This window comes from Nothoprocta perdicaria, unplaced genomic scaffold, assembly GCF_003342845.1.
Source record: "Nothoprocta perdicaria isolate Ctin4 unplaced genomic scaffold, notPer1 scaffold_25, whole genome shotgun sequence".
Taxonomy (NCBI): domain Eukaryota; kingdom Metazoa; phylum Chordata; class Aves; order Tinamiformes; family Tinamidae; genus Nothoprocta; species Nothoprocta perdicaria.
In genome coordinates, this window is record NW_020455477.1 from 5,595,867 (window position 1) to 5,618,785 (window position 22,919).

At 37.1% G+C, this 22,919-nt stretch overlaps 1 protein-coding gene across 4 annotated transcripts in view; it reads right to left on the reverse strand.

The window, feature by feature from the left end:
- The window catches only part of PLSCR5 (phospholipid scramblase family member 5), a 69,527-nt gene that overhangs the window by 15,605 nt on the left and 31,003 nt on the right, over positions 1 to 22,919 (reverse strand). The gene's annotated exons all lie outside the window — the stretch shown is intronic.

Sequence of the window (22,919 nt, forward strand, 5' to 3'; positions counted from 1 at the left end):
ACAGACTCAACAATAGGAAACTGCCCTACATGTAACTAGATAGCTCTGGGATTTTTTTTTTTTTTAAAGCTAAAACCAAACCATATGTGCTCTTTCTGGAAAGTGATAATCTTCCACAAGTCTAAATTATTACTGCTTAGCAACCTCCAAAAATTAGATCTATTGGTTGTCTGTAATTAAGATATACCAGTCGAATCCTGTGGAAAAGTGAGGGACAATACTCAAGACAAGGTATACTGAAAAGATTTCTATCCTCTAGTACAGTCACCAGGAAAAAAAGTTTTGAAGAGAGAACATAAATAGCAGCCTTGGTGATGATGCTGAATTTCATCACTGTGCTTGAAAATTCATTAGTTAAAATTGGAACTACTGTTGTGCTCCGATTTGAAAAAAAAAAAAAAGTAACACTTCTCCCCTACTTGCTTATTCTTTTCCTTTCTCTACATCATGGAAAAAAACAAAATTCTAAATGAGATTCTATGTGGGAAAGTGTGAGTATTAGAAAACACTGTATTTCAGGACCTTTTCCTTTGTTAAAAAATAAATTGAAATCAGTATTTGCATTGACTGACATATCCAGAATTTGATCCCTTGTCAAGTCACAAGATCTAGCTAGATCTGCATTAGCAAACAGTGTTGGGGGAAAGTAGCAGTAATTGGGGGAAGAAGAAATGGATGCTGAGGACTCGGCCAATTCCTTTCAGCACCTTGGGGCTTTGCTTTGCCTTTCTCTAGCACAGATCTGTGGCTGAGCAGCAYGAGTGCGTGGGGCTCTACCAAACACGGCTTCCAGGTCCCTTGTCTCCCAGAAACACAGTCCTTGTGCTCCATAATCACCACGTGCTGAGCAAGGAGGACCAGAAGATTCCCTTAAAAAGCATAAAGCCAAAAAAAAAAACAAAACAAAGCAAACCCACAATATGACAACATACAAATTAAATCACCAGTATAGCTGACATCTAGTCTACCACAGTATTTGCTGTCATCTCTGACAGGTGCTCAGTTAAGGTGTAGTAAGTTTTCCACCTTAAACAACCCCATTCAGGATCACTGCCTGATGAGTGCTTCTGCTGCTTGCATCTRTGGGAAAAAATAACCTCAGCATCACTGAGTTACTGCAGGAGGCAGCTGAAGTGACTACTTAAAACTAAACCCTACTAACACGGACTCAGTGACCTAAAGGTTAGCGGTTTTGTGCTAATTTACAGCCCACTGCATTTATTACATGAACAGTCTGATAGCCCCCAAAGGGCTGAGGMTACTCAAGCTGCTAGCTGATCTCCTCCCCACCTTCAGAAAGTGACTGCTTCCCGTTTTAATTCCAAATTCCAACTGCAGAAAGCATTTACTTACTTTTTGAGGAAGGAAAAAGAAAAAAAAAGGGATAAGACATCCATAAGATTTAATGGCACAATGGTAACTCTATTAGGACATCAAAATTAATTTCAGTTTCCCTGAGGTATCTTATTTTAATTAACAAATTCATGATCCTCCTCTATTAATTAGCATACTGAAAGAATAATAAGTTTCAGATGCGCTTAATTCAGATAACGCTTTTCATCCTCTAAAAAAAATAATAAAAGGAATTAAGGATCTCAATCCAATTTGTTTTCTACATTTATTAGCAATCTTTAGAAATTCTACCTAATGCTATAGTACAACTATTACGCTTTTATTATTATTATTAAAGTTGAAAACATTTAGTTCTTGTGCTTCTCAGACCTACAGAAGGGAGAACGGTAGCCCATTTACCAAGCAAAGTCATTCTTGCAGAATACCAGTTACTTTCATTTTTTCACATTATTTCCTGCTATTTACAACAATAACTAATAGGGATAACAGATTTGTAAACAGCATTGTCTGCAGCAGATTTTCCATTCCATGGTAACTGCGTGGCTGCTATACTGCTGCTTCAATCACATGTTCATATGTGCATGCTAACCTGTTAATCTCTTCAAAGATGTTAGATTTGGATTTTTTTTTCTCCCCAAATTAACTACATGTTCTTGATATAATCTTGCCTTTATAAGACAAAAACTTCTGCATAGATGAAAATGTACTGATGCTCAGAATTCCAGGACTACTGGACCAAATTCTTCTAGACGCAGCCTGTTTCTTTGACCATCTGTAAATCAAACAGAGCTGAAGGGGAAAATTTTAAGTGATAATTCAAGGTACTTGAACGTGGATGAGGTGGGGTGCATCCAGGTCTGGATGGTCTTTCTGATGCCTCGAGTTTGGCCTGGCTTGCTGCATTTACCTTACCTTACCTTAATGGCATCCTGATGCTAATCTATCTCTGACGTGTTTAGAAACATAACAGATACTCTCTAAAAATAATCAGAGCATGGAGAGTTAATCATCATGGGCTTTTTTTTTTTTTTTTAAACACAAGAATGGTTAGAGTCATTAGCTATATTTGCTTTATTTTTCAGATGCCATTTTCAATTTTTTCCTTTCCTTGTGGCCCACTGAGGAAGCCTAATTAGCAGGTCCCTTGCATATCTGTGGTTTTCCTCAGACACTTAGCAGCAATCATTCTTTGAGTTTATTTTTAGCTCATTTGTGTCCCATGTACATTAAAGCAGAAGAATATTTATCAGCAAAATGATTAGCACCCTATCACCTCATTATTTGTCTTTTCTAAATGCTTTGTAATACTTTTGGAAGGTTACAGAAGAACCTTATCGTTAATAGGACAGAAAAGCCTAATCCTTAATAAAAACAAAACTTATTCCTCCTAAATAGGGAATTCCTTCAGAGATTCATCACTTAGTGATTTATCCTATTGTGACAACCTTAGTCATGGAAGGCAGAGACCACAGAGACAGCGAGCAACCTTCCTGCCAATGGATGGTTGAGTTGGAGTTTCCAACATCTCAGGATTGAAACTAACAYGCAAAAATAAGGAGTTTGCAATGAGTTTCTCTATCGTCCATTCACACTAACAAGATTTTGCTTTTGCAGGGATCAACACAGATGAAACCCTTCCTTTTCTAAAAGGAGAAAATATTTCCTGAATGGGAGTCATGAATTGATGCTGGATAATAGACTGAATAGTGTCTGAATCATCTTGCCCTTCTCAGCTCTCATACTTACTGTAAATCAGGTAAAAGTGCAGAAGATCAGGTTCCACATTTGTTCAACAGCAGAAAGGGAAGGTAAATYTTCCCCTCTCCTATTAAAATAACACACACACCATTTTCATTGTGATGATTATACTAATTTCCTCTAATACTTACATTCTTAAATACAGCAGACTTGGAAGAGTTAGAATACAAAACCCAGAAAATGTAATGAATTATAGCTTCAGCAAAGGAGRATAATCAAATATTGGATAAAATTCTGCTCTGTTATTCCAGCATAATAGTTTGTTCTGGTGTCTGGGATCTGAATGTGGCCTCTTTTTTTGATACAAAGAATTATACTTTTTATAGACTCCAACATTTGGTTAATGGTTACTAAATCTGGCGTTTACAGCGGCATTAAGAAAGCTGGTATTTATTCTCAATTTTACTTCCTTCACAGTGAAAYGTAGAATCCATACTGCTGTACAATGCAGATCATTAGAATCACTAGAAATGAAGACCTCCTGGGAAAAAAAATTATCAATAGCATAGTTTAACTACATGAACCATAATTGCATTATTAGCTCTGCTGTGCACTGCTATGGGGAAGCTAATGACATGATTCTGAGGAAGCTTTATAGATTATGGTAAACTGTGTTTTCCATAATCTTGTGCTCTTGTGCTCCCATTGACAACAGCCATTTCAGATCCCTGCCATTATGGGGAACAAACACTGCCTCATTTTTCACAAACCTTGTGTATATGTCTTTTTACARATTTTAAATGTTAACTGGATATATATGTACATGGACCAGTAGCTGGGATAACATTTGTTTAACCTTACCTGTGGTTAGGTTAAATTTAGCAATTGTGTTTACAGTCCCAGCCCAAAGGATAAACTGGCTGTTGCACAGGGAAAGAGGAAGAATTGGGCATTCTGTCCCACTTGTGCTAGTGCTGTGTCTGAGACACAGCAARAAAGTTAATACCATCAAGCATGAGCAGGAAAAACTATTTTTTCTCTCTGGAGTTTTAAATGTACTTACTGCAAAATCAATCTGCCCACACTTTACTTGTGGAATTTCAACTTAAAAGCAGACAACCAATACAATTTTATAACATTTTGACAAAGTGCAGTAATTATTCCCAGTGAGTCACTCTCATTTTGTTTTATCCTCTCCCACCCAGTCCCCAGGTTGTAAAGACTTAAATGCATGAAAGGCAATGACTTTTTCGTTATTTACCAAAATAGAACAAAGGCGTAAGCAAGACTAAGCCCAGAGACTCAAAGTGACTCAAGATAAGCCTCAAACACCGGCCCTGAGAGACATCACACTTCTACTGTTACATTGCTTGAATAACCAACTTGCACAGGTTTGCTCTTCAGCAAGCTGTAGTGACCAATACAGTTGGATATTAACTCCTATTTGCATTTATTAGAATCAGAGGCATTTATTAGGCTAAGAGAGTCCTCCCCCCACCTCTATTTTATCTCTACCCGGACGGTCCCATCAGCATTTACCTCCTCTTTGCAASAGGCTGTGCAGGACAGGGGCTCTCAAAGCTCTTCTGCAACTTTTATTCATCCCCTACTCATAGACAGGCCTCCCCTCATCACTGCAGGTTTACCACCAAAAGGAGAAGCTGATTTCTTTTCCCCCCAGGCAGATTTAAAAGTGAACTTGCAGGAGAACTGATGAGCTGCACTGTAAGCTCATCCTTTATTTCTTTGAAAGAAAGAAGAATAAGGGAACTGAGAGGACTACTGAGGGCAGAAAAGGAAGACTTGCTTTTAAACCGCACATAGGGAAAAGTGATTTAAAAATGAATAGAAAAAGAACTAATTTAGCAGTTGAATGTACTATCACCTATGCATTGCTATATAGCTTACTGCTGTTGCAACTTTGCACTCTGAAAACTTTTTAATGCATTTTGCTCACTTCTGTTTCTTGAAAGCGTTATCTTATTCAAAGCACTAGCCCACTAAATGAAATCTTATAAAAAGTGAATTAATAAAAGCACATACAACTGTAGCATACACAAGATAGAGAGGATAAAGAGGTCTTAYCTCTGTTTTATAAGTATTCGGGGCTTTTAAAACTGGGTCCTAAGGAAAGGTGCACCTTTTCATGGTTATAGTTTCTACTGTCAACATTCTGCTAGGCTTACGTATATGCAGTAAAATGTTGCCATCAAGTGGCCACGTATTCAATTGCAGAGCCTTTTCTCCCTGTGGGACAGGCTGCTTGGCTCTCTCCTTAGGTGGTGACTTCTACRTTAAAATAACAACTGGCTGGTATACAAATTTATTAATGCAGCTGTTAGCATTTAGGCAATTAAATTCACTGAGAGTATTTTTGATCTCAATTGCTTTGAATCTCCGGAAAGGAGGAGATTTAGAGTATCTAAATTAATGGTGTCTGATCTCTTTATTAAGAAAATCAAGCCAGATATTTTTCCTCTTGTAGCTGGGGAGGATAACATRCAATTCCAATTCAACTGCAGTGTTTAGGCAACCGTTCCTTTCAGGGTTACTGTACATACCCCCCAGCTAACCATAGGGGGCATTATGTTACCATACTTCATTCTAACTTATCAATCAACTCCGAACAATGCTGTGGTATTACAAAGCTCTAAGAAGCCTTGTATTTACATGAACTCAACAAATAAGTGCAGAAACCTGCACTTTCTATATCTTCTGCTCTTTCAAAAGCCCTCTTCAGGCCATCCAAAACACAGATTATGAACCCTTTCTTATTATCTATGACTTAATACAGAACCAAACACACTCTGAAATGTATAGATAAATAAGTAGTAAAAATGGCCTGATTACGAGTGGGTGCAYCAAGTGAGGGGCATCCATGGGAAGTGGCAAGGAAGGCACTTAACTTCAGCTCTGGACTCTGCACAGCATGGGGATATTCCCACATCACTACCTTGGAAAGAAACAATAGATTATGGGTGGACAAGCAGATCTTCACCACCTCCACATTTCCCTTTTTTATTAAAAATCTCTGTGAAAATTCCATCTTTCCATATTCACAAGCTTACATTTAGTTACAGGAAATGACAAGCCTATCAAGAGAAGGAACTAGAAGGAACTAGATAACTGTATAAAATAGTTTGCCCCAGTTGAATACTATTTGTGACTTTCAAAAAAGTGCTTCATTTCTTATCACTCARTTTCTCTCCCATTAAAGATTTCTCACAAGCCAGAAAGGACAGAAAGGATGCATGGTTACTACTTTTCAGTGCATCTCATAAAACAACTTTAATCTCGATTACACTTCAGCCCCACAATACCGGAAAGAAACTTGTGATAAAGAGAATAAAGCCAATGGCATCCTTCTATCAGTCACCACTATCTGACGTGCCTAATAAAGGTAAAAGCTGCTGGCATTTGAGAGTAATCTGCATGATTTTTATCATCTCCCAGTCTGGAAAGTAACAGTTTTAAAAAAAGAATCAGTAAACAAATTATAGTATGAAAAGCAAGTGCCAGCTATGAGAGCATCAGGAAAGTGCTGGTTGGCTCGCACCAAGACATAAGTGATTAAACTAGGAGAGTTCAGTGCTCTTGACATCTACAAAATATTATTAAGAGAAAGAAAGTGAAATGGGTCAACTAATTGCACAATATTAGAAGAATACTTGCATAATTACAGAGCTACAATGACAGCTGCTTACAATGTCCGCTATCACACGCTGCAGGTGGCAATTTATCCATAGGTTTCCCATTCATTTGAATGGGAACCAGCAGGGGATGGCCTCTTGGCATCCCACATAAGGGCAGACACTTAAAACAACCACCATGTGCTAGATCCTCATTTTAATTTTGGGCAAAAGATATGGATTCATCTACTGCCGAGTGCCAGTTTTAAGGCTCTGTATTCTTTATTGCCAGAGATGTCAGAGGACGAATAGGAAGTGACCACGGGAGTCAACTACACTTTTTAGGATTGTATTACAGATCGGATTTCCACAGATTTTCCTTAAAATGCAATCTCCATCAAGCACATTTTGCATGACATGATGAAGAGCAGCACCATTTAAAATTCACAACTGAAATACCAGCAAGCGTCAAGACAACTGTTGGTAGTTGAAAATAGTAGTACATAAAAAAGCTTTCTTTGTTATTTTATTTATACCTCAATTATGCCACTTCTAAAGACACGGTTTGGAAAGAAGGGCATATCTCAGTGCATATCATTTCACTTCCCTAATGCATAAGAGTATACAAAACTCACCTCAGGGTCAGGAATCAAATGGTTATTACGGCTTCAGAAGGAACATCACACATGCAGTGCTCTGTGGTGTCTCACAATAGTCTCTTCATCTCTTCAGTTTCCATCCGCTCCTTATTAAGAAGTGGTGAGCTCAAAATAGGGCAAAGCTTTAATCCTACACTTCTATGGAGCAGGATGTTGAGCTATTCTCCCTTGCTCACAACCTTCTTTCAGCAATTTCCACGTACCATATATTTACAATCGTATTGCTTTATTTTATTCCATTTAAGGGTTTATGTCTGCATGCTTTGCTTAGTCTTGTAAAAACTGGTTGAGCAATAATATCACACATATATTGCCTTGGTCTTACCACACTTGGGAAACTGTAAGAGTTTTCAACAATAACAAAATGCAATTGCAGCTATGCCCATTCTTCTAGGTGCCTTTAGGAAAAACCAGCAGACTCACTTTGTCACTTCTGCAGCTGGGTGGCATTTATGAGGTCCTTTTTTCATGTTYTCACAGCACTAACTTGCATCATAGAGAAGCACAAAACTATCATTTTAATTGGAGCAATCATAGGTATCATTCTTGCCACTGTATATTACATTAAGTTAATGAACTTTGGGAGATGCAGTCAAACACATCATCATGATCAGACCAGTTCATTACAAACTGTATGCCTCATTTACATGGGTTCCTACTTTATTTTACTGGGGATGGAAAATATGCATGCTCTAATCAGCTCAACTTTTTTCTTCCACACACAAATTATTACGTTAGTACAAGCTGAAGTGGTACAGGAAACAAAAGAGCAGAAAAAATATATCCTTATCCTGAAGTGGTTCTTTATTTAGATTGGACTGCTGAGTAAAAGACAAGCATAAAATAAAGTGTTCAAAAGCTATACTACCACTGTTTTTTTCTTTATGGATATCTTTTAACTTAAATTTTTGTAATAGGGAGAGTGAGACAGCTCTTTCTCCACAATTTAGTAATGCCTTCTGGAGCAATGTCCACAAGTAGACTGTCCTCATAGAGGGATGCTAACACCTTCAAGCTCTTGGGTTCTTGCTTCCCTGCTTTCTTTCTACTTATTTGATTTAAAAAGAAAATAACATATGTGTTTTGGAATTAAAATTTGCTTGAAGGAAGAGATAAAGGAACAACTTGAAAAGAAGTGAACCAATGTTAGCCTTCAGACTTCTAAAAAGTCCTTCCAAGACTTAACTAAAGAACTCCCATCTTTATTCCTTTCTCATTTCGGTTCCTGAACCATGTATATCCCATATGGTTCCTTTAMCAGAACATATTTGCATATTTTATGCAATATACCCAAGACTGTCATTACCAAACATTTCATAAGAACTTTAAGGCCATTTCATAAATAAATACATTTCCTAAATTCTTCTTCTGTTTCTTTTTCTTGGAAGCCATCAACTAAGCTACCTAGAAACTCTTCTATTCTATCTTTACTTTTTTTAAAAAAAAGATGAAAACAAAAGTTCACAGTTTATATAAATATTCATCAGATGTAGGCATCTGCAATTTTCTATTTGTAATTATGTTGTGGCTCACTGCTCCAAAGAGATACTTCTTAGCAAAGCAATTCCAGGAAAACCTACATATGAAAGTATGAACAATGCAGGTGATTTCAAACACCCTCATCAATGTCTGACTTTCAAGTATTTTGTATCACAAAATTAACAAGGAGCTGTCATCATCATGCTTTGGTAACAATTCTTGATAAGATGGTACATAATTAAAATGCAGAGATTGTGTCCGAGCTTCTGTGAAATGGATCACACATTTACTAAGGCTGACAACTGTAAATTAGTCCCTGAAGCCTTCTCTTCTCAAGAATAACATGGATATTTCCTCTGGTTTTGTTGACTTAGACACAAATATTGAAGATAAAAAACAAAAACAGTCCGACAGTGTGGATGTCTTACCAAATCTTGACTTCTAGTAATGAAACCAGTAAGAGAACATCAGTTTTTTAGTGTCTAAAAAATGTTATCCATCAGCCCAGTTCTTGCCCCTTTTTCTGGTTTTGTACAATAAGAAGATGAGAGTATTACTTGGAGAGTGGATGGGTAAGAGCAAAAAAAAATTAAAATGGATGATGTGAATAATTAAAACCACTTTTCTATCTGCTGAAGGAACAGAATCCACAAAGATGAAAGTGAGGTCGCTTGTTTTATTAGTTGCCTAACCAATCAATACCATCCCTCAGCAGCAACTGTATAAACACATCCGCTCAGCAAAGCCTTTGTAGGGACACCTGCACCCTGTGCTAAACTGAACCTTGGTGACATTTTAAACATTCTCATGAGAAGTTTTCTTCATTCGGTGACTGCAACATACTGCATTGCTGARCAAATTACTGGAACATATGCAGCAGTAGTTTAGGATTTTTCAGCGGTGGTTTAAATATTTTTTTAACTAGTGCCTTAACATTTGAAACCCCCATACTCATTTCTACTCACGTTACCAATGAATTTGATGAAACCTTTGCATACTTTACTGTTTGAGTCACAACAGGCTAATTCCCCAAGCAGCATAAATAGGTTTAGCTGCACTGAACTYAATGGAGAGATGTAGATTTAATATAGCTGAAGATTTAGGCTATTGCMTTTTTAAAGAAGTGGCCTGAGCAGTTAGCTTATTGTTGAGCTATCGGATTTATTTGTTTTTGTAATGTTTGACAGAATTGTAGAAGTGAATTGTCATTGCAGTAAGCAGGAGGTTATACACACAATTCTCATTAACTGTAGTATTTTTCTTGGGATTTTGCAATGCCAATGCCATCTAATCATTCCTAACTTTCATGCTTCTGCATGCACAAGCCAGAAGGATTAGGATTTAAGGAAGATGAAGTGAAATTATTCAGAAGTTTTCTCACTGAACTTCACAATCACCAGTCAGTATTGAAAACAGTATTTAACCATATCCAGAACTCAGAGTGTATATGATATTGACGACCTTATGTTCAGTTTCTAAAACTTGCCCTGTGGAGTCATCCCTTAATAGTAACATCACCCTAGATAGGCTTCTGTCAAAACAAAAGACGTACATTAAAGACATTGTTCATCCCTCTGCTTAGGCCACAAATCAGTAAGTGCTGTTCTGATGAAACCAATAGCCCACAGCCCCTCACTGCATATGCCTAAGAGGACAAAGCAAATGCCTTTCCTCCTACTCCATTCTTATGTTGTATAATGGGTACCTGGAGCCATCATAATTTAGCACAGGCAAAGGGATATTAGAAGTTCCACAAGTGATATAAAAAATTATTTTCTACTTGTCTTTTTCTTTTCCTTCCCTGCCCAGGCATGCACACAGTGCTGGTGTTATGCATCCAGCAGCATTTAGTTCCTTCCTATGTAATATGAGCAGACTCCTCAACATCACCTGCACAATTGCCACATTCTCAGCAACCAGATGACTCCATCACAAATAGTTTGCCATATATAGGGGTTTTGAAGTAGGTGACATTAGAATGCTGATAATGTCACTGTGACATAGAAGAGACGGGAAACAAATTTTTGAGCCTTCTAATGATGTTTACAGGATTTTCTTTTCTGGGGTTTGTCAAGAGAGGTTTTTTTGTTTTGTTTTGTTTTTTTTTAAGTCCAATCAGAAAGAGGCAAAGAAAAACCCCAAACTGAACTAAGCTGTAAGTGTCAATTAAGAGTCAATTTGGTAGAAGAGAAGCTCTAGATTTCTTTACCCATCTTAAAAAGAAAAACAAAGAATGACTTTGAAGTTCCATAGACAAGATTAACTGGCATCATACAAATTGCTGCAGCTTCCAAAGCGCTCAAAGTATTTTATGAAACAATTTATTCCTTAAAAAGCATAGTCTTAATGAAATTATTTTGCAAATGCAAAACACTGCATTCCATAAATATGCATAGAAAATAAAAGGAAAAAAGTAGATAGAAACGTGRAGAGTATATCAGAAAACTTCTTTTTCTGTCGAATGTCAAAAGAACTCAAAGTGACATTATCAGGCTCCACACTGACTTGTTAAGCACTCCTGTGCTCCTTGCCTACACAAAACTTCCAATGCAGTAACCTCCAAATAATTCATTGTTTTTTTTGTGTCAAAAACACAAAAACCCACAGGCAGAACATGCAAAGTCTTCTCATAAATCAGTAATTATCTTTTTCAGACCACTTCCCAGAATAGAAAAGCATTGCTCAAAGCAGTGGCTGAACAAATACTTCAAAAAAATTGTAGCCTCTTTCTGACATTACCAAGAACATAATATAACATAACACTTACATTTTACAAAGATTGTTAACTTTTTGCTTCTAAAAATGGTTCTGAATCAACTCATTTAAGCTCAGAACAGCTTTTTCTAAGTGTAGAAATTTTTCTTATAATTAGTATCTCTTGGCATCTGACTTAGTACTCATCTACCAAAACGAGTATCTTTGTGTACACCTACATGCAAAGACTGTATTATTTGGGAGAATAGGTTAAATAGGATAAAATCGCCTGYTTGACAGGAGTGTTTTCCTGCAAAACACGCTGTTAACTTCCGAATTCAAAGCAAAGAACATACAAAGACTTGTGTTTATCTAATGAAATAGCTATCAGAAGAGCTAAAAGTAACTAAAAGATTTTTTTCTCCCCCAAAAATAAAAAACTTGGAACAAATTCCAAAGTCACTGCTGCACAATGCAAAAAGAAAAAAAAAAAAAAAAAAGAAAGAAAATCACAGCCCACTATGATATAAAATCATTTTGAAAAACACACCTTCTCCTGTCACCTTCCTGACAAGCTTTACGTGGTATATTCATATACACATCAATAGCAGTTTATTGTGTCCCAGGGGATGAAGTATTAATGATCATTTACTCCCTGCTGTGTGGCTTGTYATAATTTGGCAGGAAGAGGAGTGACAGAAGTAGCATCCAATGAGGATGATAATGCCCTGCCTAACAGCAATTGGCCAGCCCATTCCAACCAAGAGTCTGTGCCAAATCCTTAGGTAATTTTCATTAAAAAATGCAATTTTTGATAGCATCCGCAAATTGCTAGATAGAAACAGATGAAACAAACCATATATTTCTTTAGAATAGCAGTCAGACTTCTATCTCAGCAGGTGTTTTCTGGAAAAAAACGATTTCCAATCTGAAAGCCCATTTTGGTCATCAAGAATCAATCTCTAAAACATTCAGCAATTTGTTATATCAATATCTTAACATGGAGTATTCTTTGCAGCATATAGGAATTAAATCTAGTTCTGACAAGTAAATAGAAGGCATTTTTTTTTAAAAGAAATGATAGTTGAAAGTGAAATGTCTAAAAAGCCCCACAGATTTGTACCATGGGATGTTATTCATTTCTCTTTTTCATTGCGAAGCTGCCTCCTTCATTTTACCTGGAGACTTGGGAAGAAGAAAAATAAATAAAAATAAAAAAAGATAAAGAGTCATTACTAACTTCAACATACAAACAGCCTAACATTTTATTAGTCGTTTTATATCATACAACCCTGCACAAGCTACACATGTGGGTATGGACAGTCATGGGCACTAAAGGCTTCTCCTCCTTCCCCCTCCAACAAAAAGTGCTGCCTTTTTTTTTTGAAAGCAAAACACATGTGAATGAAAATGAGCATTTTTCCATTTTTATGGAGGGAAAAAGCAAAGACAGAACCAGCCCCCTTCCAGGTGCACATCAGCACAAGACCTCAGGGCCAAAGGCATTTGGAGAAGGAGCGAGGGGTCTGACACCTCCTACCTGAGAAGCCACCTCCACTCTGCTTCCTTTAAGAGCTCTATTGACAGTTAATATCACTCAGGTGTTGCAGCTATAACATTTTGATGTAAATTAAGTAAACATATTGCAAAGGCATTTCTATAAATGAAATAAGAAAAGATACTTGTTTGCTGCCTGCTGTTCTTTATATGCAAATTGTAGTATATTACATGGCAACATACTTGCCTTCCATAGCCACATAAATGTTTTACTGTCTTATGAGATGTTTGCAATAAATGTGATTGATGGTAATTTTTTTTTCATAATTGCCTATTAGAAATACACTATTTTGGTGACAAATCCTTCAGAGATAATTCTGTTTCAAAAGTGAAGAGAATAAGAAGCACCTGAACCAAGAAATGGGTGCTACTGCTAAAATATGTCAAAATGCACATTCAATCTGCTGTTTAATTTTACTCATACATTTCTTTAAGCTTGTTAGCCTCCTTTCCAGGTTTACCGAGTTTTGCATTTCAATCGATACAGAGATGTATAAAAATACTGCTAGTGTACCTCAGGGCAGGCAAATAGCTTTAAGCTACACACACAAATAGTCACAAGGGTGAATAGCTATAATTATATTGGAGTGCATCCAAGGAATCAGCTATTCTGTTTATACTTATTGCTGCTTTGAATTTATGTGCACTTCAAGCAAACATACTGTAAAATGATTTTAATACTAAAACTGTTGACCTTACTATTGCTGTTTATTGACTATCTTTCATACAAGTCCTGTTGTGTCRCAAAAAGATAAAGTCAGGTAAAATTTTACAGCAGGAAAACTCCTGGAGCATTTAAAACATAACCTCAGATATTGCTAATATTAAATTTGCTGTGAAAGAACGTTAGAAAGATTTCCAGCCTAGAGGTTAAAAGCCAARTTCTGTCCCAAACAAATCTGAAATTAGTAGAGATGTGTGAATAGAAAGAAAGCAATTCTATTAATACATACAGTCATTTTAAAATGGTGTCAGTAGAAGTCTTTCAGCACAAGATGAATCGGAACGTGAAGACATGTACGGATGCTATAACATCATATTTGCACTTTATTTTCCCTTATACATTTGTCAGGTTCCATTCTTCCTATCATCTCTCTCCACATAATCAAGGGTCAAGAAAGGACTATACTGTCAGAATTAAGGATATAAATTATGTTTCAGGAGGAAGACAACTATGTTCTTCTATGTCTATCCTGTCTTACTTTTATTAAATATGATATAGTCATATAGGATTTAAAAAAACTTCAACATTAAGCATCAAGGAAGTAAATCAGTATAACTTATAAACTTTTAAAATAAGTATATGGATCAGCCAACTCTCAGTTAAAATGCAATACACAAAAATAGAAATTGCAACCTAATAAATGAGTAGAAGCAAACCCAAGACTTTCACATCTGCGAACTATTAGTCACAGATTTCCATAACAATACTTTTTTTCCTCTTCCAAGTTAATTCAATTAAGAGGTAATTTGTCCWTTTTTTTTTTTTTTTGCCAAATAAATTAGATTTAACATATTAACTTGGAAAGACATCAGAGGAAATTTACTAGGTTCATTAGGCTTAGGAAATTAGGTTACAGAAAATTGTGCTTCCTTGTAATAGATTTAAGCAGTAATATTTAGCAGCCTTCCAAAGATGCACATTTCTCATAYAAATATAAGTCTATGACTCAAAAGAGTTGCAACTACCTCACAGTACCTGCAATCACTGCTTTGCAAGGGAAAACCTGATGCCACCTGAAAGAGTTTAATATCTCTAGAAGACACTGCAGAATGGCTAAGAATATTAAGTGTGTCCACTGAAAAGTTAAACTGTCTACCCATTTTCCAGGGTAATGGTAAACTGGGATACTGCAACAGGAAAAAAAAAAATAAAAGGAAATACAAGCACAAGGGGACACAATGAAGAGCACAACAGCAAGAGACTCAAGGCCAGACCTAGGGCACACTGGGTCTCCCAGCAATGTTGGTACTTGGTGCTGGCCCTGAACCACTATGGCATGTGGCAGCTGTGCATTGCACCCACCAGCACCCCAGAACTTGACTTTGCCCACTCCTGGACCAGACTCAGGACAGTTTCTCCAAAATCACAACAAGATTAATCCATAATCAGACAAAATTCCTGTAACAAACAACACTACAAACTGAAGTACAACAGCAGAATATCCAAAGCCTAAGACACTCAGGATATATTTTCTGGGACCAGGAAGCATAGAATAACTTGCACCCTACTTGACAGCAATTGTCCTACTACACTGCTTTTGAGAAGCTTCTACCAACAACTACAACAGGATAACTGCTGGATATTTTTTCTCTTTTCTCTTCACTTAGTGCAGCATGTTATGCGGAACTGTTCTGTACACACATGTACGAGAATAACAGTGCATATTTTAAAAAGTCAGAGAAATAAGAATGGTAGGAAATAATTTTCTTGTCATGTGAGGAGGTTCAAGATAAAGACACTGGAATTTTCTAGAGAAAAACACAGCATTTTACATGCACAGCCAATGCTGACAACCTAGAGTCATTCCTATCCTCAGACACAAACTTTTGCTTTCTCAGGCGTTACCAGTCTTTCCATTTCCAACAGCACAGAGGGAACAATATGAGACATTAAGAACACACCTTCTGTCTCCCAGCTTAAATAGCAAGAGAAGAAATCAAACTGAAATTTTGWTCCTGAGCAGATTGAGAAAACCACTTGGCTGGGGACCATCTGAGATGGCATTGTCARTTCTCATTGAGCTCCATCCTGGATGTACAAAGTTTTCCAAAAAGCGTGAAACTATTACATGACACTACTGAATTGACTGAAAATTCTGTATAAGCTCTGAAGTAAAACTACTTTGCATATGAAGCAAAAGTTGGAATGGCTTGTCATGATCATCCTTAATTCTTGTAGAAAGTCCATCACTCAAAATGATTTTCCTGCCACTTTCACATGAGCTTCATTTAGCAAGAAAGTAAGGCAGACTGCACCACCACCACCACCAGATTTCCACCCACTTGGGAAGAACAGTGTTTATAGATACTCAGATTTGCATCCCTCCTTTCCAGGAATATAACACCACATCTGTAATTAACTGTAATCTGCCACATAACGGGAGTTGCAATTACTCCCCTTCAACATTTTTTCACATGGATTGACCTTCATATTCTTATCATGCTTCCAGTCACTGAGTAGACATCTGATTTGCAGAAAAATGGAGAGGGCTCAAAGCAGTCCATTTCTGTTGCAATTAATAACAAAATAATACTCAGATGAATAACCTCAGCTTCCAGAAGAATTTGCCTAAGCACGATCCTGCAGACATCACAAATAGCATTTCATCAAATAGACCATTAAGTGGGTATTTAAACAAGTGGTGCAAGTCATGGCTTAAATTCTTTATTAGATAATAATTGAAATATTTTGGCATATCTGACTGGCTTTGACATAATTGTTAAACAGAAAACACTAACACTGTGGTAGATTTTAAAAAAAATCTCTCCCTCAGCAGTATTTCTAAACACTGAGTTTGTATTTTCAGTCTAGTTTTCATCACTATCTTCAAGCATAGGCTGCCAGATGCAACCACTGAAATATGTGCTAATATTTTGAAGTGTTTGCTTGAGGAGATGGATAGTAGTGGGTGGGTCTTCTGGCTTTCCCCAAGATTCTGGAACTGAGAGCTGATGTTTGAGAAAAATAAGACAAGAGACTAGGAAGGCGATACGAAAGCAGTATATTATCCCTAGCAATTTTAAGCTTAACTCAGTCTGTTATATACTAAGGATACTTTTCTTTTTGATTATAGATTAACTGTATAGACCTTGAGCACAGCGTTGGAAATACTATTATGGTTAAAAGTATTTCACCTATCTAGTGAAAGAGTCTTAAATTGCATTTTCTTTCACAAATGTACCAATATGAAAATGAAATCTTTTAAGACAAGCACGGCTAAGACGATATAAACAAAGACCAAACTCCAATGTGGAATTCCATGTTCCTTTCTTTGTGCTTTATTTTATCTGGTAGGATTCAAAATAGTTGAATTAATACAAATTGCTTGGAAACTGGGACTATCCTGCTTTCCACAGGAAGGAGAGTCAAAATGAATCTTTCTTTTCTGATGCTGCTACTAATTTCATACCATTTTAGCCCTAATTTATSATACAATTTCCCCTTTGAAAAGGGCACATGTCTGAAGCAAGTGCCTTGGAACAAATGAAAACACCTGAACAACTTGCATTATTCCCTAGCATCCTGTTCTGGCCTAAAACACAACAGACAAAAAGCAACACAGAAGGAAGCAAAAGGAATTCAACATAGTGTTGATTTCTTATAGATGATCCATATTTTGAAACTAGACAAGAAAGAGTTAAAGTGGAAGATTGTCCTAGTAAGCTGTGACAGACTCTGCTATTTGAACAACATCTTTTTTGATCAATTTCTCTTATCTACTGTAAGAGGAACAAACAACTCTGCACCTCTGGTTCCAACAGAGAATGGCCTTTCTGCACCTTGCTGAATAGAACTAGGAAAGAAGTTTGTTCTTTTTCACCTAAGGATTCACAAGGATGAATATGCTAACAAGTGTCAGTTGTGTCCCTGAATTTTGTGAAACCTTGCTCAAAACCACTTTAAACACCAGCTTCAGCCCACATAAAATAGCAGTTCCAYGACACTTATTCCTAGCTTGTGCAGCTGGGGCTTTGACCCTAGTGTAGCAGATGGTGTAGATGGCTTAGCATATATTTTCAGGATCCTTGTAAAAATAAAAAGCAGACTCTTATGCTATCTTTTTTCTTATTGCTCCTTTTGGCATCAATGGCTGGTTGGGGAGAAAAACAATACTTGCAGATGCACATTTGCTGGACATTTTAGGGGCGTCCTTGAATACATATTATGGTCTATAAAATGTTCCTGCACATTTGATGAATATTCTCAAGTCACCATCTGGAAATTATCAAAATGCACAGGAACTAGAATATATATACACAGCATGCTTTCATTATTCCCTAGACTCCCGTATCACCTCCCATATTTAGAAAGGCAGAATCGCTCGTTTATTTATTTTAAAAATACTTTAGCAGAAGATGAAGTTCTCGGAGGGGATGACGAGAAGAAGAATATAATGAATCAAGGCAGACAATAGCCTGTTTCTATTATCATCCCTCCCCCTTCCCGGTACCATGTCCCGATTAAACAAATAAATGCCACTGTCCCCATGCACTAAGGTACAGACTGTCTCACAAGATCCTGCCATCCCTGGTGAGCTCAATTTGACACTTTGCCCATGCAACACAAATAATCTGTGGCCTAATGAAGGCCTTGCTTTTTCTCTCTCTAATTATCACCTCTTTATTGACATGCATTGGGAGGCCTGGGTTAACCTTCCAACTCCAGCGTTGCACTAAACATTTTTGCTCTCTTCTTTCTTAGATTCAAAAAAATGCCTAGTATTATCCATGCAAAACATTGTCTAAAACAGCAAAAAGTATCATTTCAAATTAGGTCTGTCTTTTACTGAAATAAATAATAATAAAAACACTTTTCACACAATTGTTTTAGGCCTTTGGGGATTGATTCATTTAAAAAACAACTTTGTGGCTTCCATGGTTTCATGCCAGTAGAATCATTATAATAATGTGCCTTATATTTCTTAATATGAGAATTCTCATTAACATGATACATCTACTGTTACCATATTCATCGCAAATTTGGTGCCAACAATTTCCAGAGTGACTTCCCATATAAAAAGTGTGATTGGAGAACCAGTAATTGACAGACATTAACAAAGACAACTCAATAACAGCACCAGTGCTACCTGAATCTTCCAGCCTGAATCTTTTCTACCTGTAATATTTATTTTGCTAGAGAACTTTGAAAACAAAATATGAATTGCCAGAGCAATAGAATTTCTATAGGCCAAAAGGATACTGCAAAAGTTTTTCTCAACAATCTTTATTTTGCCATTTAAAGGAGAAGTGCATATTTCAGGTAATATGCAGAGTAGCTTTACTTGTRAAACTATCTCAAGGTTCTGTAAATTTTTTACAGTGCCCTTTATAAATGTTTCAGGGGCTACAGAAATGAGACAGGCCTATAAGAAGTTTAATGGGTCCCCGTTTAGCCATTTGTAATGGGGATTTAACTGCTTTGTTTGTGAGCCTCAGCCAAGAAAACAGATTACCTTCATCAAGTACTAATACTCCAGAGTCAATCTAAACTCTGCTCAGCTATGGAGAGGTATCATGGGATGTCAATAAGTATTATAAACACTAATCCAGCAAACCTGTCAGCTGCTTTATAAAAAAATACATCTGAATCCAAGCTCCAAGTTCAACRTTGTTCTTCCATGTCCAAGGCTCTAAAAAATTGTGATGAATCACTGGGGGCGCATTTCAAAATTCAAAATATTCTAGTCATAATTGAAACCCTTGTAGTGAAAGTGGTGCTCTCCAAAGATAAARGCACATGTTAAGAATTAACAATTATGTTGTCTCAGAAATGACATCCTAGTCACAATTTCCATCACAACATTTCCCCACCTCYATCTGTGTCTGTCCAGCTCACAGAAAGTTTAGACCAGCAGAAGGTAGAGTTACCTCTCATTTCAAAGAGAAATCTGGCTCTATTGGACAAATAAATACTACTGATTTCTTACATCATGCTCTCTATAACCAAGTCTGCTGCCCACAAATACAGGATCTAGCAACCAGGAATGGAAGCAGGTCCCAGCCCCCTCTCCTATGCACCAAGAGCACATGTACCTTCTTTTGTTCCCGAGGAACACACTGTGTTAAATTAGCTTACTCCACAGAAGAGGGAATGGTAAAGAAAGAACAAAAGCAACGAAGACTGATTGAGTCAATATTTTTCACAGCAACGCTCTTGAAAGAGAAATCGCAACTCACGCTTGTTTCTTTTTTTGGTGTATGAATCACCTTTTCTCCTTCATAGTCTGTTTTTGCTTAAAAATAAAACACAGGAATATTTGTAGGTATAAGTCTTATCTTTGCCTCGAGCACTTAAACCATTGGCATAAGGGAAGAGAGCAGCTTTGAATGCAAAAAATATCAAGTATTCTCAGCACCTACTGCAAAAATTTTGTTAGCCAAAATTGCTTTACACCAMGTGGTTGCAGTAAACTCTTAGTTGAAGCGACATGTTCACGCACRGAGTAACATGGCACAGCCAGACACCTTGAGGCTGCTCCACAACCTTGGTTTTCTCATTGACTTTAGAGAGGACATACCTGAGCACACCTGAGCTTAGACCTGAGACAACACACCGATCCCAATATCAACCCAATCCAATGAAATTCCGCAATACTGCTGCCTCTGCCATGCATAAGTGTAAATTCTCTTCCTCCAGGAAAAATCTACTATCTTCTATGACTCACTGCCTTGGCCTCCCCCAAAAAGGAGGAGAGGAGGACTGTGTCTTAGCCTTGATTTTCATCTCTTCTCCCTGGAGCACTTTCTAGCTAAATATTTTTAATGGTGTTATAAAACTGAAACCATTCTCAAAAAAGTTTGGTAACTGCTGCCATGTAACTCTCATACTTAGTACATATCATCTGTTTGGTAGTAAATATTCCTATAAAGAAAAATGCTCGATAAGGGAAAAAATGTACGAGATATATGATTGGCATATGGAAAAATATAAACAGAAGACTATTTGCATAAGAGTACATTAGCAGAATTTCTTTTATGTTTATTCAACAAATGTTTCCTAAAAGGTTTTCCTCCAAACCAAGCAATTTAATTTTCTTTTTAATGTTATTCTCAGTGGTTATAAACTTAATTAGCTTCTTAAGCTTCACATTTATTTGCATTTGAGATAAATGTAATCTGTTCTTAGTATAACTTTTTGAAATCAAAATATGGACTAAAAAGGTGCAAGTTTGATTAGTGGAACAGATACTGTAGCAAGTAATCATAGCAATGAGATGTTAATTGGTGTCTGGGTGGTTCTATTCATAGCAACAACAGGCCATAACAACACCCCATGTCCTCTACCGCTCAACAGTATTTTGCCTTCTCATTTGTCATACTGACAATTATATTGCTCTTGAATTTCCTGCCCATCTTAACAGCAGACAGGTAGATAAAATGAAGCAGCACCTGTGATTCTGAGGCAAACCACTCAGAAGTGATGTGCTGCAGTTTACTGCAACTCTGGTTTGTTTCCAGAAGTTAGTAAACTGGAAATATTATTTTTTTTTTCTTCAAAGAAACCTGCTTCCCGTGCTTCCCCAAGCACTCCTATGAGTTGCATTGGCGCTAGGCTTAAGAGGAAAGGAATCCCTCTATCCCTCCTTCAAAACAAGGACATTTTAACTTCAGAGCTTGACACAACAATCTTCAGTCCAATTGCTCCCTCTTGCTCATTTCTAACCCCTTTTTTTACCTACATCAAATTGTGTTCATTTAAGTAGACAGATTTTCAATGAGGATGCTCTCTGATCAGAGCCTAAACCTATAAATTTAAGTTTTAGTGAATCACAGGACAAATAATTGTGTCCTAAATCATAAGCACCTCATGCAGAGTGGTAGGTGACCCAGACTTTTGCATTCCCTTTCTGTCCAGTTTGGTAGGTTTAAAAGCAGCAGTGTCGCATGCTGAGAGAAGTCCCCAGCAGCATAAGGGGAAACCTCCACGAGACAGGAGTGGTGGGCGCAAGACCGCCAAGTCAGACATGGGGCCAAGAAGCCCTGCAAGGGTCACAAGAATGAAAAGAGGAGCCCAGATAAATACATCCCTGCTTGCAGTCTCTCCATTATTGCACAGCATTTCATACTGTGCTTTTACTTATTACTCAAGTGAATATCACTTTTCTATCCTTCCCTCCACTTTCATCTGTGAAGTTTCCAGTTAGGTGCCAAAATTTATACTCCACTGTCTTTTAGCATTAGACTTTTTTTTTTTTTTTTTTTGTGATATGCATACCATTTAGTGCACAAGTGAAGATTTCTTTAGGTAATTTTATTCCATTCATATTTCTCATTTTTTCCTTTTACTACCAGAAATCTGGGATTTCCATCAACTACCTTCCTTCTCATTTTCTACTAATAGCATTCCCCTCAGTGAGCCACTCATACTTCTTTGTCAGAAACCTTTTCTTCTTCCCTTCAGAATTTCGTTAATTCATCTAAACATCTGGCAGTTTTGAAAGTTACTATATGGATAGCAAGAACTATAGAAAAAAAGCTGCTGAAATAAAATAAGAAAAGCAACCACTGTCACCCCCCTACACCTCCCCCTCAGAGAAGGGGGGGAAAAAAAAGCCTCTTAAGGGAAAAAAAATCTACAATCATGTCTTAGAAAACTAACTCATATTCCTCCCATACTCTTGCTTTCTTCTTCTCAGAGGAAACGCTGGCCCTCCTGAAATAACTCACGCAAAACCATTTCAACAGTCTTCATGAGAATATTTTTCTTCTCTTGTCTGCAAGGAAGCAATACTCTGTCCATAGCCCCAGTCACACCTATTCCAAATACATATACAAACCACTTTATCCTTACAATTAACCTAAGGTAGTTCACTAGTTGGGAGAATGGACTGAGAATAAACAATTCCTGCATGTAAAACAGGCTCCTGATAACATGAAATTGATTATCTAAAACAATTACAATCAATTAGCACTCTTCAAAGGGTAGCTGCAATCCAAAGAACAAAATCAGGCAGGTGACCTTTAACATTAATATATGCTGGAAAATTTACATATTAAGTTGATATTGAAGAGACAGAGAGAGACAGAGAGACAGAGACAGAGAGACAGAGAGACAGAGAGACAGAGAGACAGAGAGACAGAGAGACAGAGAGACAGAGAGACAGAGAGACAGAGAGACAGAGAGACA